Raw genomic sequence first — 17,966 nt, 5'->3', positions numbered from 1 at the left:
GTGTGTGTGCGTGTGCGTGTGTGTGTGTGTGTGTTGTGTGTGTGTGTGTGTGTTTTTTGCGTGTGCTTGTGCGCGTGTGTGTGTGTGTGTTGTGTGTGTGTGTGTGTGTTGTGTGCGTGTGTGTTGTGTGCGTGTGCGTGTGTGTGTGAGTGTGTGTGTGTGTTGTGTGTGTGTGTGTTGTGTGCGTGTGTGTTGTGTGCGTGTGTGTTGTGTGCGTGTGCGTGTGTGTGTGAGTGTTGTGTGTGTGTGTGTTGTGTGCGTGTGTGTTGTGTGCGTGTGTGTTGTGTGCGTGTGCGTGTGTGTGTGAGTGTGTGTGTGTGCGTGCGCGTGTGCGTGTGTAAGGTCTACACATTCAAGAAAAAATGTGCTGTGTAATGAACTTGTTGCATATTCCAATGTTAAAATGTCTTTAAATAAAGAAAATACAAAATAAATAAATAAAAAAGTAGATGAATGAATGCAAATAAAAAATAAAACTAATGAATAAAATGATGATGATTATGGGATGTCAGAGAGCAACAAAAAAAGTAAAATAACTGTATCTATATCAGTATCATACACTATATATTAGATTTATTTACTATCATGTTTTTATTAACCCTAACCCTAAGGGAAGGGTCTCCTCCGTCCCCACCCCTAAAATATACCAAATACACACCTTGTTCTAACCACAACTAGAGGTGCACATACTGAAATAAAATGCCATAAAAACAGTCAGCCCCATAGGTAGGGGCCACGATATATATATATATATATATATATATATATATATATATATATATTTGACATAGTTTGTGCGTGCGTGTGTGATAAGAGCTGAATCAGGTGGAGCTCAGCCAAAAGTGGAAGTGGAAGCCAACCTTCGCTTAATGAAGCTCCATAAATACGGCAGACAACTTGCTGTCTTCCTTATCCGACACACACACACACACACACACACACACACACACACACACATACAGCTCCATACTCAATCGGTTGCAGATAATACTATGCCACAGCCGTGTGCCAGACTTCTTAACATCCAGACACGCCCTGAAAAGCCAGGGCTGGACTGGCGACTGTGTGTTCTCCTCCCGCCCGGACGGCGCGAGGAGAGGAATCTCTGCACAACAGCGCCCCCAGATGGCGGGAGGAGAGCACTGCACGCCGGGCTCTGACGTGTGAAACAAAGCTCGGCGAGACGAGCCCGATCGGCTTCCTGTTTGGGATGATACGGCGCGGCGGTTCCATCGTGGGGCCCGGCTAAATGATACGTGGTTAAAGTTCAAGCACTATTTAATTTCCACCGTTAGAGAATGTCCAGGAATTTAATTTGGATCCTAGTTTCGCTGTTATCTCCCAAACTAGAGGAGAGACACATTAAAAATCTTCTCAGACCGGGGTCCCAGAGACGTCTATCGTCTGATCAAATGGGTCCGTGGCCGAATACAGATTAAACTGAGGGTCAAAAAGGTTGAAAATCACTGATATAGGGTATATGGATAAGAAATTGTCACCCCACACAATACATGCATAAAATAATTTATACTTGTAAATGTATACCCATACCAATAACCTATCCTGTGCAAACATTTGTATTGTATTGTATTTTTCGGCTATTTGTCTATATTTGGCAATTTTATTTTACTTTATTTTTAATAACTATATTATACTATACTATATATATACTATATTTTTATATACTATACTATATGCTATATATATATATATATATATATATATATATATATATATATTTACTGTGTATACATATTTACTGTGTATATATATATATATATATATTTACTGTTTAAAATAACATTTCCTACATTTCTCTCTCACTCAGGAAATGTAGGATAATAAAAACACACAAGCTTATTTTGTCCTGTTTTGTTTGGAAAAACGGGGGAAAGGGAACACGCGGTGGAGCCCAAATTTCCCCGCCGCCACCCTGAGTGCCCCCTTCCCCCTCCGCACCGGCGCTGTCTGGGGGCCCCGCGGGGACCCGCGGGGCGGCCCAAAGGCGCTGAGTCGGCTTACGCCTCGGCCCCGCGCCTGGATTCAGATTCGGATTCAAACGTCTTTATTGATCCCGAGAAGGGCAATCAGTGTGCAGGTTGCCCACTCCATGCGCACAGCGGCAAAACCCACAGGAAGGGCAGAGCAGCAGTTCACGTGAAACATTTGTTCTCGTGTTCGTAACAGAGTTGAAATAGAATGTAGCGTGTGTGTGTTGGAGATGAGCACTGTAGGACTTGTTCTCTCCATCACCGCGCCGATTCACTGGGCGTGGTCAGGTCGGCTGATGAATTCTCTTTCCCGTCTCGCCGGGAGGGAGCGCAAGTCCAATCCTGCTCCGGCAAATGAAGGAGAAAGTAAGATTCACTCGTCGAGCAGCTGGAAAACACAAATTCTACTGTTCGCATACACCCTCAATACTAATACCTGTATACTTTATACCCAAATCCTAAGTACTAATACCTGTATACCTTATACCCAAATCCTAAGTACTAATACCTGTATACCTTACACCGCGTTCGAAATTATTATGCAAATTATATTTTTCTCTGATGTTCCTAAATAGTGGATGCAAATGACAGCCAGTATAATGTTCAAGTGATCAACCGTTAGGGTATAATTTGAATGTTATTGAACAAACCTCCCAATGATAACAGTATTTTTTTCAAAAATAAAAAACTCAAAATGCACTTTTCCAAATTATTATGCACAACAGAGTTTCAAAACATTTCATAGGTTGTAAAGAAACTGAAAATGGTCATTTGTTGAATGTGCAGCATTGGGAGGTCATATTTACTGAAATCAAAAGCTGTTTCAATCAAAAACCTTAACAGGCCAAGTTCCATGTCAATGTAGGAGCCTTCTTTCATATCACCTTCAGTATTCATCCGTTCAACTTGTGAGTTTTTGGAGAGTTTCTGCTTGAATTTCTTTGCAGGATGTCAGAACAGCCTCCCAGAGCTGCTGTTTTGATGCCAGCTGACTCCACCCTCATAGATCTTTTGCTTGAGGATGCTCCAAAGGTTCTCAATAGGGTGGAGGTCAGGAGAGGATGGGGGCCACACCATGAGTTTCTCTCCTTTTATGCCCATAGCAGCCAATGACACAGAGGTATTCTTTGCAGCATGAGATGGTGCGCTGTCAGGCAGGAAGATGGTTTTGCTACGCAAGGCCCGGTTCTTCTTTTTGTACTATGGAAGAAAGTGCTCAGTCACAAACTCTATATACTTTGCCATGGTCATTTTCACATCTTCAGGGGCCCTAAAGGGGCCTAGCAGCTCTCTCCCCATGGTTCCGGCCCAAAACATGACTCCGCCACCTCCTTGCTGACGTGGCAGCCTTGTTGGGACACGGTGGCCATCCACCAACCATCCACTACTTCACCCATCTGCACCATCCAGGGTTGCACGGCACTCATCAAACAAGACTGTTTGAAAATTAGTCTTCATGTATTTCTGGGCCCCCTGCAACCCTTTCTGCTTGTGAGCGTTGCTTAGGGGGGGCCCAATAGTAGCTTTATGCACAACTGGAAGCCTCTGGAGGATCCTACACCTTGAGCTTGGCCTGACTCCAGAGGCTCCAGCAGCTTCAAATACCTGTTTGCTGCTTTGTAACGGCATTTTAGCAGCTGCTCTCTTCATCCCATGAATTCTTCTGGCAGAAACCTTCCTCATTCTGCCTTTACCTGCACCAACCCCTCTGTGCTCTGAATCAGCCACAAATCACTTCACAGTACAATGATCACGCTTAAGTTTTCGTGGAGCATCGAATGTTTTCGTACCTCGTCCAAGGCGTTGCACTACTTGAGGCTCTTCGGCAGCAGAGATCCTTTTTCTTTCCCATGTTGCTTGAAACCTGTGGCTGCTCAATAATGTGCCACGTCCTTGTGAAGTCGTTTTCCTTCCATTGGGCTCACCTGGCAAACTAATTTTTACAGGTGTCTAGATTGATTCCAGTGATCCAAAGAGCCCCGAGACACAACACCATCCATGAGTTGAATTATTAAGTGTTTATGACACTTACATCCAATTTGCATAATCATTTGAAACACGGTGTATACCCAAATCCTAAATACTAATACCTGTAAACCTTGTACCCAAATCCTAAGTACTAATACCTGTACACCTTATACCCAAATCCTAAGTACTAATACCTGTATACCTTATACCCAAATCCTAAATACTAATACCTGTATACCTTATACCTAAATCCTAAATACGTATACCTGTATACCTTATACCTAAATCCTAATACTAATGCATGTACACCTAAACTCTGAGTACAAATACCTGTATACCTTATACCTTAATCCTAAAAACTTACTGTATACCTGAAAACCTTATACCTAAATCCAAAAAATGTATACCTGTATATCTTTTACTTAAATCCCAAATACATATACCTGTATACATTATACCTAAATTCTAAATAGTAATACCTGTATACCTTATAACCAAATCCTAAATACTAATACCTGTATACCTTATACCTAAATCCTAAATACGTATACCTGTATACCTTATACCTAAATCCTAAATACTTATACCTGTATACCGTATACGTTAATCCTAAAAATGTACTTTATACCTGTATACCTTATACCTAAATCATAAATACGTATACCTGTATACCTTATACCCAAATCCTAAAAACGTATGCCTGTGTACCTTATACTTCAATCCTAAATACTTATACACATATGTACATATATGATATATAGTAATACACGTGTGAGCGTCCTGGCTGGGTGTAAAGCTGCTGGTTTGTCACTTTTCTCCCTGAAATCAGTAATTATTTCCTGAGCTTTTGGTGTTGTTTGAAACGCAGACACGCGTGTGAGTCCATCACTCAACTCTCTTCTCCAGCGCTTTTAGGTGAATCCTCCAGTCGTTATCAGAGGATCTTTCCTGGAAACAAAGCCTCCCGGCGTGGCCCGGCGCATGTACCTCCTCCTCGTATCTCACCATGGAGTTCCTCCTCCCGAGTCCGGCGCCACTCTGCGGTTGAGCCGCTGGGCGCTGAACTGCGAGGCTGCTGCGCCGGTGAGCGCCAGAGCTGTGAATTATTAAAAATCTATTATTGGAGAATTAACGGCGCTGTCACAACGCCGGGCTCAGCGGCTCGCACGGCGAAAAGGAACTTTACTACCGGGTTTTCCAGCCAGACGAAATGTAAAGGACAATCGGTTAAAATGAAAAAAAAAAATAATAATAATAATAAAAAATCTGAAAAAAAAACAATAAAAGATAATAATAAATAACAATAAAAATAATAAAATAAGAGAATAATATTTTATATATATATATATATATATATATATATATATATATATATATATATATATATATATATATATATATATATAATTTATATATATATATATGAATTCATTAATTTAAAGATTTAAAATGTAATTCAACTCAAATTGCTTAAGTTAAAAAAAATCGAATATATGGGTTTTGTTTGTAAAGAGCTGCTCATCCTGCAGCTTCATTATTTGCCTGTTGTGGTGTGTGCATTCCGCCGGCCAAGGACCCGATTCGGGCTTCAAACAAGGAGGCTGCTTGCTCCTTATCAATCAGCCTCGTCCCACAAATAACACCCAGCAGGGTGCGAGCGCCACGCCCCGCCGCGCAGTCACCCGGCGAGCCGCCCTGGTCCTGACGCTGCGGCTCAAAGGTTTCAGGAGGTTTACCGAGTAAACGGAGAACTCTACATCTCTCTCTCTCCCTCTCTCTCTCTCTTTCTCGCTTGCTCTCTCTCTCCCTCTCTCCCACTCCACCCCGGCCTCTCTCTCCCACTTTCCCTCCCTCTTCTACCACTTCTCTTTGGATTCCGCCGAGTGGCTCATCAGCAAATTTGACTTTTATTGGTGCTTGATGTGATGCTGCTGTGGGAGGAGGGAGGAGGGAGGGAGGAGGGAGGAGGGAGGAGAGAGAAGGGAGGGAGGAGGGAGGAAGGGAGGAGAGAGGAGAGAGGAGGGAGGGAGGGGGAAGGGAGGGAGGAGCGAGAAGGGAGGGAGGAGGGACGAGGGAGGGAGCAGGGAGGAGAGAGAAGGGAGAAGAGAGAAGGGAGGGAGGAGTGAGGAGAGAGAAGAAAGGGAGGAGGGAGGAGGGAGGGAGAGGGAAGGGAGGGAGGAGGGAGAGGGAAGGGAGGGAGGAGAGAGAAGGGAGGGAGGAGGGAGGAGGGAGGAGGGAAGAGAGAGGAGGGAGGAGAGAGAAGGGACGGAGGAGGGAGGAAGGGAGGAGAGAGGAGGGAAGGAGAGGGAAGGGAGCTAGGAGGGAGGAGGGAGGAGGGGGGAAAGAGAAAGGAGGGGGAGGGAAGGGAGAGGAAGGGAGGAGAGAGGAGGGAGGGAGGAGGGAGGAGAGAGAATGGAGGAGAGAGGAGGGAGGGAGAGGGAAGGGAGGGAGGAGAAAGGGAGCGGAGGGAGGAGGGAGGAGGGAGGAAGGGAGGAGAAAGGAGGGAGGGAGAGGGAAGGGAGGGAGGAGGGAGGAGGGAAGGAGGAGAAGAGGGGGAGGAGAGACGGGGCTCTGAGCTGTAATCCCAGAAATGTGAACGGCATCAGCAGGTATCTTGGGGATTCGGGGGCTGCAGTAAAACACAGGTTGCAGAGGTCAGAGGTCGTCAGCCTGACTGAAACGCTCCTGCACAGGAACGCTGAGAAGGAGGAGGAGCGTGGGAGCGGCCTCGCTCCTTCCTCCTCCTCACGTCATGTCCAGAGGCTCGATGTGAGAGGTGAGGGCGCGCAGAGGAGCTGGAGACTCTGGGGTGGAAGTCAATGGAGAAGGTAGAAACTGAGAGCCAGTGGCACCTTTCCCTCGTGACTCTGGGGTCCCGGGGCGAAAGCCTCGGTTGTGACTTTGAAAAGGATGAATTGAAAAGGAAAGGTGCACCGAGACTCCGCCCCGCCGCCCAAATTTGGAAAGTTCTTGGGACCCGTTCATAGACAATGAATGGCAAATGATAAATAATAAAGTCATCATTTCCAATGTTTCTAATATTATTATTACTGTGGCTGCAGAATGTTCTATCTAGTTTGGAGTGTTATTATTATTTTAATTATTATTATTGTTATTATTGTTATTATCATTATTATTAGTAGTAGTAGTAGTAGTAGTAGTAGTAGTAGTAGTAGCAGTTGTAGTAGTAGTAGTAGTAGTAGTAATAGTAGTAGTAGTAGTAGTAGTGGTAGTAGTAGTAGTAGTAGTGTTGTTGTTGTTGTTGTTGTTGCTATTATTATTATTATTGTTGATATTATTATTGTTATTATTATTATTATTATTGTTGATATTATTATTGTTATTATTATTATTATTATTAGGGTTATTATTATTATTATTATTATTATTATTAGGGGTCCAGTACGTAGGGGAAAAAAGTTCTGAAAAAACATTTTTTTAAATGTAAAACTATTTGAACGGCGGAAGCTACGAACACAGTTGAGGTCTCGTTTAAACCGATTTGTCACAAACATGTCGAGGTTGAAGTTCTATCCAAATCCATCCACATACGGAGCAGAAATTTGCGAAAAAACAAATATTTTTTAATTTTTGCCCCAAAAATTCAGGCTTTTTTGCTTGTCATCATTAGTACACTCCGTCGCTCTGTACTTATTCAACATTACAAACTGTACGTTTATGGGTATATCTATGTATTTTCTTACCTGGTAAATGTCTGTGGATCTGTTTGATTGATGTTTAATCTCTTTGGTCTCTAGAAGGTATTGGGGGCGGATGATCCGCTGTGGCGACCCCTAACGGGAGCAGCCGGAGGGGGAAGAAGAGGGGGAGGTCTCCATTACTTTGCTGGATTTATGAAGAACACGAAAAACATTAATCCCCAAAAACTCGTGACTTGGAGGCCACGTGAATGCACGGCCGAGTGATGAGTTCAAGATCCAGCGTGGCGTCGGAAAAATAGAAGCCGTGACATGGCGGCTTGCGTTTTGCTTTTCCGTATTTCAAGGACACATAACTTATTGAAAATGAAATCCGGGGAAAAAGGTCACGACTAAAGTTACACAAGTTGGACTACCTTCGTAAACCTCCGTCAATAGATCACGTCACGTGACACAAGCCGCCAATCGTACAGCAGGAGCGCCGGTGCTTCTCCCGCTCAGCAGCTCGAAGCGGGGATGAGGCCCCCGAGCCGGGCGTGGCCCTCGTCCCCGCAAAAGGGGAGCGATTAAAGACAGAATCGGCGGTAGGAGAGGGTCTCTGGTTCTCTCCAAACGTCCCCACATATAATCACCGAGCGCAGATTCCAGAAGCTCAGAACCTCCCAAACCTGCAATATGTACCTGACAATAATATGTACTGCACCCTGTGTATTGCTGTCTGCAGCTATATTTAATATTATATTTATATTTATTTATTTTTTCTTCTTCTTCTTCTTCTTCTTATTATTATTATTATAAATGTTATTATTATAATTATTATTATTATTGTTATTGTCGTTGTTGTTGTTGTTGTTGTTTTGATTTGTAAAGTTTAATGACAGTGCATTTTATAACTGCTTTATAAAATGATGAAACAACAAATATAACCTCAAAATAACAGAAAAACAATAAAAAATAAAAAAAATAAAACATACCAAAGTAGCTCTGCGTCTGGACGCTCCAGGTCTGACTCACTTCCCCTCCGACGCCTCCCAATTATATCTCACCCAGCCTTTGATTCCCTCTCTCTCCCTCGCCCCCTCCCTCTCTCTCTCTGTCTGTCTGTCTCTCTCTCTCTCTCTCTTTTTTTCTCTGTCTGTCTGTGTGTCTGTCTCTCTCTCTCCCTCTCTGAGTGGGAGCGTTTGGTAGAGTGAGTGATTTTCTCTCTAACTTTTCTATCAATTGTATGTTTATGATTATTTGTTGGTGACGGTGTTAGTTTTGTTTCTACTGGTTGTAGGGTGTGCGCACAGCGGGTGGGGGGTGGTGGTGGTGGTGGTGGTGGTGGTGCGGGTCCGCAGCCCAGTCGGACCTCACCAGGCTAACGAGGAAGCACGGCATTAAGTTGCCCATGTCTTCCTCCGTCTGGGTGGAGGACTGCAGCCTGGCGGTGGGGCAGGCTGTCGGCTACAGCAGCGTTGTGTCCGCGGCGCGGATGAACAGCGCGGTGCTCATCTTCCTGGACAGCGTGGAAAGAGTGAACGCGGCGGTGGCGAGCGGCGTCACGCTGAACGGAATGTTCATTCCCGTCCCGCCGCCCTCCACACCGGCGAAGAGGGCGAACCCGGCAAATGTTCCGCCTTTTATCAAGGACGAGGCCCTAACTGGGGAACTTTGGAGGCACGGGAAGGTGGTGTCACGGGTTAAGGAAGTCCCGTCGGGGTGTAAGTCGCCGCTGCTGAAGCATGTGGTGTCACACAGGAGACGCGTCCTGATGATCCTGAACAACTGGGCTGCGGAGCTGAGCGTCGCCTTTAAAATCAGGGCGGATGAGTTTGGCTACGTGGTGTTTGTCAACTCTGACAACACCAAGTGCTTTGGGTGCGGTGGAGAGGGACACCAGGTCAGGGCATGTCCAGGGAAGAACTCAGACAGAAAGACAGGTGAGGGTCAAAAGGAGGGACAGGCGAATGAGGGAGCACAGGAGGGGACAGGTGAGGGTCAAGAAGGGGAAGAACAGGTGAAGGTGGGGGCACAGGAGGAGACAGGTGAGGGGCGGGAAAAGGAAAAACAGGTGGACAAGGGAGCACAGGAGGGGGCAGGTGAAGGGCAGGGAAAAAAAGGTGGAGGGAAACAGGGGAATGTGGAGCCACAGGAGGAAACGGGTGAAGGTCAACAGCACAGTCAGGTGAGCATGGAGACACGGGGGGAGACAGGTGAGGGTCTGGAAAGCAGGCAGGTAAAGGTGGGAGGACAGGAGGAGAAGGAGGAGGGTCCGGAAGACAGGCAGGTGGGTGCGGGGGGACAGGAGGGGACAGGTGTAGGGAAGGAAGCTACAGAACAAAGTGAAAAGAGTGCAGGCGACGTAGCTGGGGAGGGGGAAGCACTGGAAGGAAGTGACTTTGAGATGGGGGACGAGGACGATCGTTTGAGAGTTCCTCATCTCAAAAGAAAGTCCAACAAAATGGGAGGAGGACTCTGCTGCAGACAGTGAGGGGCAGGTTTTTCTAGGCGTCAAAGAGAAATAGGGCAGAAAAAAGTTACAGTGTGGGCAAAGTAAAAGCGTTCCTACACAGAACTAAGAAGGTGAAAGGGATAAAGGTGGAGGACCCAGACAAGGAGCTGCTGGCAACCGCTGCCCAGCAACAGATGAGGAGTAAGGGGAGAGGAGGGTTTACGGACCAGGAGGTGTACAGGCTCAAGAAAATAGTGCAGAAGATCAGGAAGGAGCTGAACAAGGAGGAAGATGATGACGATGATGATGATGATGATGATGATGATGATGATGATGAGGTGTAAGGCGGTGCTGCTGTTGCGGCTGATTCCTCTTTCCTTTGCAATGAGTGACTCTAACGTCGGCACGCTGGGTGCGAACGGGGCGAGAGACGCCGCTCAGAGGTCTGTACGAGCCGATGGAGCAGAAGAGGCTGGATGTGCTGCTGGCGCAGGAGACTCACAGCGACTCTGTAAATGAGGCTGACTGGAAGAGGGAGGGTGGTGCTAAGCCACAAGAGCACCACCAGCGGGGGGGTGGCTCTTCTCTTTTCTAAGAGCTTTGCATTCTTGCATTTTTCAGCATTCTTTGAGGTGGTGGAGGGCAGACTGATGGTGGTGAGGGCAGCATTTGAGCACTATAATTTTTTTTATTTTTTATAAAGGTGTAGGCCTCCACCGCAGGACCACACAGAGTTACCTTTCTACAAGTTTTAAATCGTGTTTTAAGGCAAAGTTCACACTGAGGAGTTTTTGTTTTTAGGAGGAGATTTTAAGTGCAGCGAGAACGACCTCTTCGACAGGAACCGCTGTGAGCCTCACAGAGCATCACTCAGCGCAATGAGGCAGCTCTCAAACGTGAATGAGCTAACAGACGTGTGGAGCAGCACCAACGGGGATAAGAGGCGGTGTACCTGGGGGCAGTGCAGAGGCACTTTATTATGGTTGGCTGGACTGTACCGGTTTTACTGTTTTAAGCACCATTTTAACATTTTTTAAGGAATGTAGAATGGTGCCTGTTGGTTTTACTGATCACTCTCTGGTTGTTTGTCGTGCTTTTATAGCCAATGTAAAGCCTAAAAGTGCATAAAATTGCATTTTAACACCACGCTAATATGTGACTCCAACTTTAAGGATGCTTTTAGGTTCTTTTGGGAAGGTTTTCAAAACAGGAAGCAGGATTTTTTTCCTTAAGACTGTGGTGGGACTATGGGAAGAAGGAGATAGAGCAGCGCTGTCGACAGTACACTCTCAATGTCACGCGGGGCATCACCAGATCTATGAGGGATCTGGAGACTGACGTTGTGGAGTTACAGAGTGTAGTGGAATCCACTGGAAACCGGGATCATATTAAGGATCTTAAGTCTAAAAGACCCTAACCTTAACCCTGCTCTCGCTGACCTGCCAGGCACAGGCGCAGGTCCGCTCTCGCTTCCGGAGCGCAGCGCTGACGGACGCACCATCTAAGTTCTTCTTCAGCCTGGAGAAGAGGAACGGGCAGAGATCCGACGCAGGACAAGAGCTCAAGAGGCCGGACGAGAGATGCGGAGGCGAGCCGTGAACTTTTACACAGAACTGTACAGAAGTGAGTACGAGGAACAAAAAGAACTGTTTTACTCCTTTTTGTGGGAATCTGCACAGGGTCCCAGAAGACGTCAGTGCGGTGCTGGGGGAACCTCTGACCCTGCAGGATCTTTCCACGGCCCTGCAGAGCATGAAGGCCCCCGACGTCGACGGGATTCCTGCGGAATTTTATAAAGAGTTCTGGGAGAAGTTAGGGGGGGATCTTTTAATGGTTTTTAATGAAGTTTTTAAAGATAAGTTATTGCCAGTCAGCTGCAGGAGGGCAGTCATCACTCTCCTACCCAAGAAAGGAGACCTGCAGGAGATCAAGAACCGTCCTGTGTCCCTTCTGTGGACGGACTATAAGATCCTGTCGAGGGCGCTGGCCAACAGGCTGAGGGAGGTGATGGACCTGGTAGTCCATCAGGACCAAACGTACTGTGTGCCTGGTAGTTCCACTCTGGACAATGTGTCCTTAATTCGGGATATTCGGGGACTTCCCCTGGATTAGGAAGGAAAATGTCTTTTTGCCAAACGAGGAAGGGGGGCACGGTGTGGTGGACATCCAAAGCAGAGTGGCGACTTTTAGGTTACAGTTTTTACAAAAGTTTTTAACAGGATACTTTAATGTTTGGAAGGACGTGGCGGGCTTGGTCTTTCAAAGGACTGGGAGGATGGGGCTTGACAGCTCGTTGTTTTTAATGGACACAAATCTTTTAGACACGTCGGGCTTACCCCGTTTTTATCAGGGACTTTTTAAAGCCTGGAGTGGAAAGGGGAAGCTGCAGATTCCCCCCAGTGGCTCCTGGAGGGACCAATGATCAGAGGAGCCAGGCTGGACGTGCAGGACGGGGCCACTCCAGGACTGAGGAGTATCATGAGGGAGGCGGGGGTCCTGACCCTGAGGCAGGTGGCGGCGGCAGCAACGGCAGCGGCGGGGAGCAACCTGCAGGACGCCGAGGCCATGGCGGAGTGGCCGGGGGCGAGGTCCACCAGGATCGTACACGTTGTGCTCAAAGGGCGGAGGAAGAGGCTCACGGAGGAGAAACCGGCCCCCGCTGAGGGAGCACGGGGAAGGGGCGGAGGAGCCGAGCCCGGAGGACCCCTTCCCGGAGATGACTCTGGCCCCCAACCTGGAGGGGTCCTCCGGGAAGCTGCTGCACAAGGCACTTTGGACAGAACAGGACCTGCAGGCAGCCGGCGGGGGAAGCTGTTTATAAAGAGTGTGTCGTGGCTTTGAACAGGAAGGAACTGGAAAGGCGGCAGGACACTTTCTGGAGGGACAGGAGGAGCCGTGTGGGAGGAGCTTGTACAAAGCACCCTCCCAGAAAAGGACGGGGGACCTCCAATGGAGGGTCCTACATGGAGACGTAGTTGTCAGCAGTTTTGTTCCGGCTTTTGATCCCACGGTCACAGATGAACTTCCGTTCTGTAAACTGCCAGAGCGGATCCTTCACTGTTTTGCAGAGTGCGACAGACTTTTAGAGCTTTTTGGTCTTTTAAAGGAAAGTTTTAAGCTCTTTGAGGAGGAGGAGTGGTCCAGAAATGCTTTTGTTTTTGGGGTTAGATACTGCAGGGCCGACACAGAGAAACGGCGACCGTTCAACTTGTTAGTAGGGGAAGCGAGGATGGGACTACTTCACGAGAAGGAGCAAACCGAGGGGAAAGGAGAGCGATTTAGGGAAAGTGTTTGTGGCGCTGGTCAGGGCCAGAGTCCTCATCCATTTCAACTTTCACCGACTGATGAAGAGTCTGGACGTCTTCATCGAGCTGCGGTGCTTTAATGACGTCATCTGGTCGCTGGTGGAGGACGTCCTGTGATTCCAGTCTGTTTTTAACGTGTCGGGCTCTGTTAGTGAACAAAGTGTTGTTGTTTTTTAAATGTCTGCAACTGTGAACTGGAGGAAATGGTGAAATAAAGATGTTTTAAAAATCAAAAAAAAATCTCTGTCTGTCTCTCTCCCTCTCTCTCTTTCTGTCTGTCTCTCTCTGTCGCTCTCTCTCTCTGTCTGTCCCTCTCTGTCTGTCTCTCTCTGTCGCTCTCTCTCTCTTACGAAAACAACCCCAAAAGCTTTTGTTTTCATTTCAAACTCACTCAGTGGTTTTTGGCGTCTCCTCTTCTGGAGCGACTGTTATTATCTCTCCTCAGCAGCAGGTGGATGCAGATAAAATGCATCCTGCATCCAGGTGTGTGTGTGTATCTGTGTTTGTGTGCACGTGTGTGTGTACGTGTGTGTGTATGTGTGTCCGCTCGCGTATGTTTTATAGTAAAAAAGAAAGAACCCGTTCCTCCGCCCTCCCGTTCCTCCGCCCTACCTTTCCTCCACCTTCTTTTTCCTCCACCCTCCTGTTCCTCTGCCCGCCCGTTCCTCCACCCTCCTGTTCCTCCGCCCTACCGGTCCTCTGCCCTCCCTTTCCTCTGCCCTCTTTTTCCTCCCCCCTGCCATTCCTCCGCCCTCCTGTTCCTCCGCCCTCCCGGTCCTCCGCCCTACCTTTCCTCCGCCTTCTTTATCCTCCACCCTCCTGTTCCTCCGCCCTACCGGTCCTCCACCCTCTCGGTCCTCCGCCCTCCTGTTCCTCCGCCCTCCCTTTCCTCCGCCTTCTTTTTCCTCCAGCCTCCTGTTCCTCCGCCCTACCGGTCCTCCACCCTCCCTGACCTCTGCCCTCCCGTTCCTCCGCCCTCTTTTTCCTCCCCCCTCTTTTTCCTCCGCCCTCGGCTCCGGCAGATCAAGCGCCGCTCCGAGAGCCACGCCCGCTCCTCCCGATGGAAGCTCCCGCTCCGGCTTTGATTTCTCGCCGAGCCGGCTCCGCCCGCCGTGGCGAGCGGGGGTGGATATGGAGGTGGTGGCGTGTGCGTTGTGATGCCTGCGTTCCATCTCCGTAGCCGCTGCTCTTGACATCCTGGGTTTTTTGGGGTTGTTTTTTTTTTTGGAGCTTCCTCGCTCCCTGGTCGGGGATTCAGCGCACGCACGCTTCCCAAAATGTCAGCGTTCATCAGATATTCATGCGCGGCGATTCCACCGCTGCGAGGCCTTCTCACAGCGCCTCTCCACCCTCTCCATCCTCCTCTTTTTCTACTTCCCCAACCTCGACCGCTTCTTTTCCAACGCTCGGCTTTTTATAAAGCTTTACCTTTGTCTTGTTCCTCTTCCCGGTCATTTGCCTCACATCTCATTGTTCTTCTCATTGTGCGGCCGCGATATGTTTCTTAATTATAATTACATTTTCAAAAGTGCTTTACAAATTAAGATTTTCCTCTCTGTCTGTCTGTCTGCCTGTCTGTCTCTCTCTCTCACATTTCGACTCTTCCTCCTTTTATTTTGGTTTTTCTCGCTCCTGTTTTTCTCCGCGCGACTTTTCTTTAAAGCTGCACTTTGCAGCTTTCCGCTGAGCTCAGCATTTCCCTGCGTCGAGTTTTTAAGAATTTCAGAAACATAAAGACGCAGGGATTTCGAGCTTCACCCTCCTGCCGCCGCGGCTCCGAGCTAAACGCTGATCTCATCGACATTTTGGGTTTTGCGTTTGGTGGGTGGGGTGATGGCGGGGATGCTGAGCGGAGTTTGCATGGAATGCCCAAATTCATGCTGACAAAAAATACAAAAAAAACATGAAACAAGTCTAAGTCTAAAAAATAAAGTCTGAAAAAAATAAGATACTACGAAGAAAAAAAATATAAACAAAAAGTAAAGTTAAACTAAAATAAAAAACTGCCAAATGTACACAAAAATATACAAAACAGAAATCTATATATAAAAGTAAAAAAGTATCAGGGTAAGGGTGCAGGGTCAGTATGGGGTCGGTATAAAACTATTTGTGAAGCACTTTTTAAAACATACAGTTCAAAAGTGCGTCAGGGCGGGTTTCAAAAATAAAATTGAATAAAATAAAAAGAATGAAATAATAAAAAAAAAAACCGCATAAAAAAACAAATAAATAAAACCAAGAAACAATTAAATAAATAAATAAATGAATGAATGAATAAATAAATATAATTAAAAAAGTAACAATTAAATAAAAACATTTTAAATACACTATTTACACATAGTTTACTCGAGTCTAAATCTCTCGACGGATCCATCGTGAAGCGGAGCCATCGGCCACCAGGGGGCGCTGGTTGTCGCTCCGTCCCAAAAGTATGACTTTGGGTGTCATTGGTGGCGGCACGGCTTGTTATCACAGGGGTTTGAATAGATTATCGGTATTTTTCCCAAAAACTTGATCCATAGTCGGACCGGTCACTGGGAAACTGATATTTGGTCCAGTCACCGTACCTGGGTAGAGCAGGACTCTGATTGGCTCACGTCGCCCTGGGGCTGGGCTTGGCGTCGTGTTCGCTCCGGAGGTAAACAAACCCCGCCCATTTTGTCCCGAACATCTGGGGGGGGGGGACGTTTCTCGGCTCTTTTAGTCGGAGTTTGTGCTCGTTGACTGAATGAGCAAAAAAAAACAAAAACATTTGCTGGCTTTGTCCCATCATTCGATTCTTTTAATGAAAATTAAAATTAATTTCAAAAAACGCGTGAACAAGCGGCGAACACGCGCCAGGGGTGACCACCGCAGGGGGCCGAGGCCTCCGTGACCCGCCCGGCTCCACCCGGAGGGTTTCGGACTTTTCATACGAGTGACTCGGTGGAAGGACTCGATCACACCTCCAGACTCCTCGTTTCGGGGACGCCGTCGAGGTGGCGAGTCAGCAGATTTGGTTGGGCCGGATGGAGGTCTCACGGGAACCACCCGATCCGGTGAGGAGGAGGAGGAGGCTGGTGGAGGAAGGAGGCGCGGCTTCCGTCACCCTCACTCCATATGAGTTACGGGAAGCGCCTCCACCCTCATCCAAGCCCCCGCTGATTACTTTGCTGTTTGCGGCGGGAAGACTCTCCGCGTGTGCCTGTGTGTGTGCACGTGTGTGTGTTTGTGTGCGTGTGTATGCACATGTGTTTGTGTGCACGTGTGTGTGTGTGTGTGTGTGTGTGTGTGTGTGTATCTGTGCGTTTGAGTGCCCGTGTGTGTGTGATGCCAGATCGCTGGCGAGCGTCGGGAAGGGCCGACAGAAGGTGGTCAGGCAGAGGACCAGGACGGGGAGCGGCGGGTGGTGGCGACGGCTGCCTACGGCTTCATCAGCGGCCAGGTGGCGCCGGGCGGCGGCGGCGGTCCAAGCAGAACCTCCACAGCACCAGACGCGCCGGGGCCTCCGGGTTATTAAACGCCCACGTCCAGGAATCGCCTCTTTATTAAAGGGGGGCGACGGGTGACGAGGCGGCGGGCAGGAAGAGACAGACAGGAAGTCCCGCCCCCCCTCCACGGTGAACAGTAGATTTATATCGAATCACATCCACCCTTCATCCATCAATGAATTATTCATCCATCCACCCTTCAATCGTCCATCCATCCATCCATCAATTAACTATTCATCCATCTATCATTTAATCATCCATCCTTCAATCCATCCACCCACCCAACCTGCCACCCACCCACCCTGCCACCCACCCAACCTGCCACCCAGCCACCCATCCACCCACCCAACCTGCCACCCAGCCACCCATCCATCCATCCGTCCGTCCGTCGAAGTTGACGTCAATCGTTGAAACTGTCTCGACCGACATTATTAGTGATTAGTGCAACGCTAAAGTGGAAATCCATCAGATCATGGGGAGGATTACGCTGAAAGTCCCAGAATTCCATTGGAAACGTTAACACCTACAGAGTCGGTCGTGCTCTTTTCCTCCGATGTTTTCCCTCCGTTTCCGTGGTCACTTGAGGTGGTGCAGGAAAACCCTTTGCTCTTCGTGTTCCACCCTCCTCCGTCTCGACGGTTGACCGAGCGCCCCGAGCGACGCGAGCTCCGTCCGAGTCACGGCGGCCGCCTTGCACTTCGGCGCACGCGCCGGGTGAGCCGGCGGACGAAACAGCCGATAGAGCCACGACCTGCGGGTGTTGTAGTTGCATGGCCGTGTTTTTTTTGGAGGCTCTAAAGTTTTCAAATAAAGTTTGATGAGAAATGAAAATAATAGGACGTCTTGCTGTACGTCGTGGTTTACCAAGTGCGACACTGCCCCCCGGTGGCCTCCTGGCGGTATACCAGTCTGAAAGCAAACGGGCAGAACGCAGCCAGGACACCAGCTCAGCCGACGGCTGCCTCTTGCAGTGGCAGCTGGGAAAGAAGCGTCAAATATGGGATGTTTGGTCAGTTCCGACCAGAAACTCAACGTGCAATAGTAAAAAATAAAAATTACTTAAAAAAAATCATGGTTTCAAACCAGCATCCAGGGTAAACCTTGACAGAGACCAGTATACTATATAGCACCTCAACATG

Source organism: Zeus faber (genome assembly GCF_960531495.2).
Source record: "Zeus faber genome assembly, chromosome: 4".
NCBI lineage: Eukaryota > Metazoa > Chordata > Actinopteri > Zeiformes > Zeidae > Zeus > Zeus faber.
Note: the sequence above shows the minus strand (reverse complement) of the source record.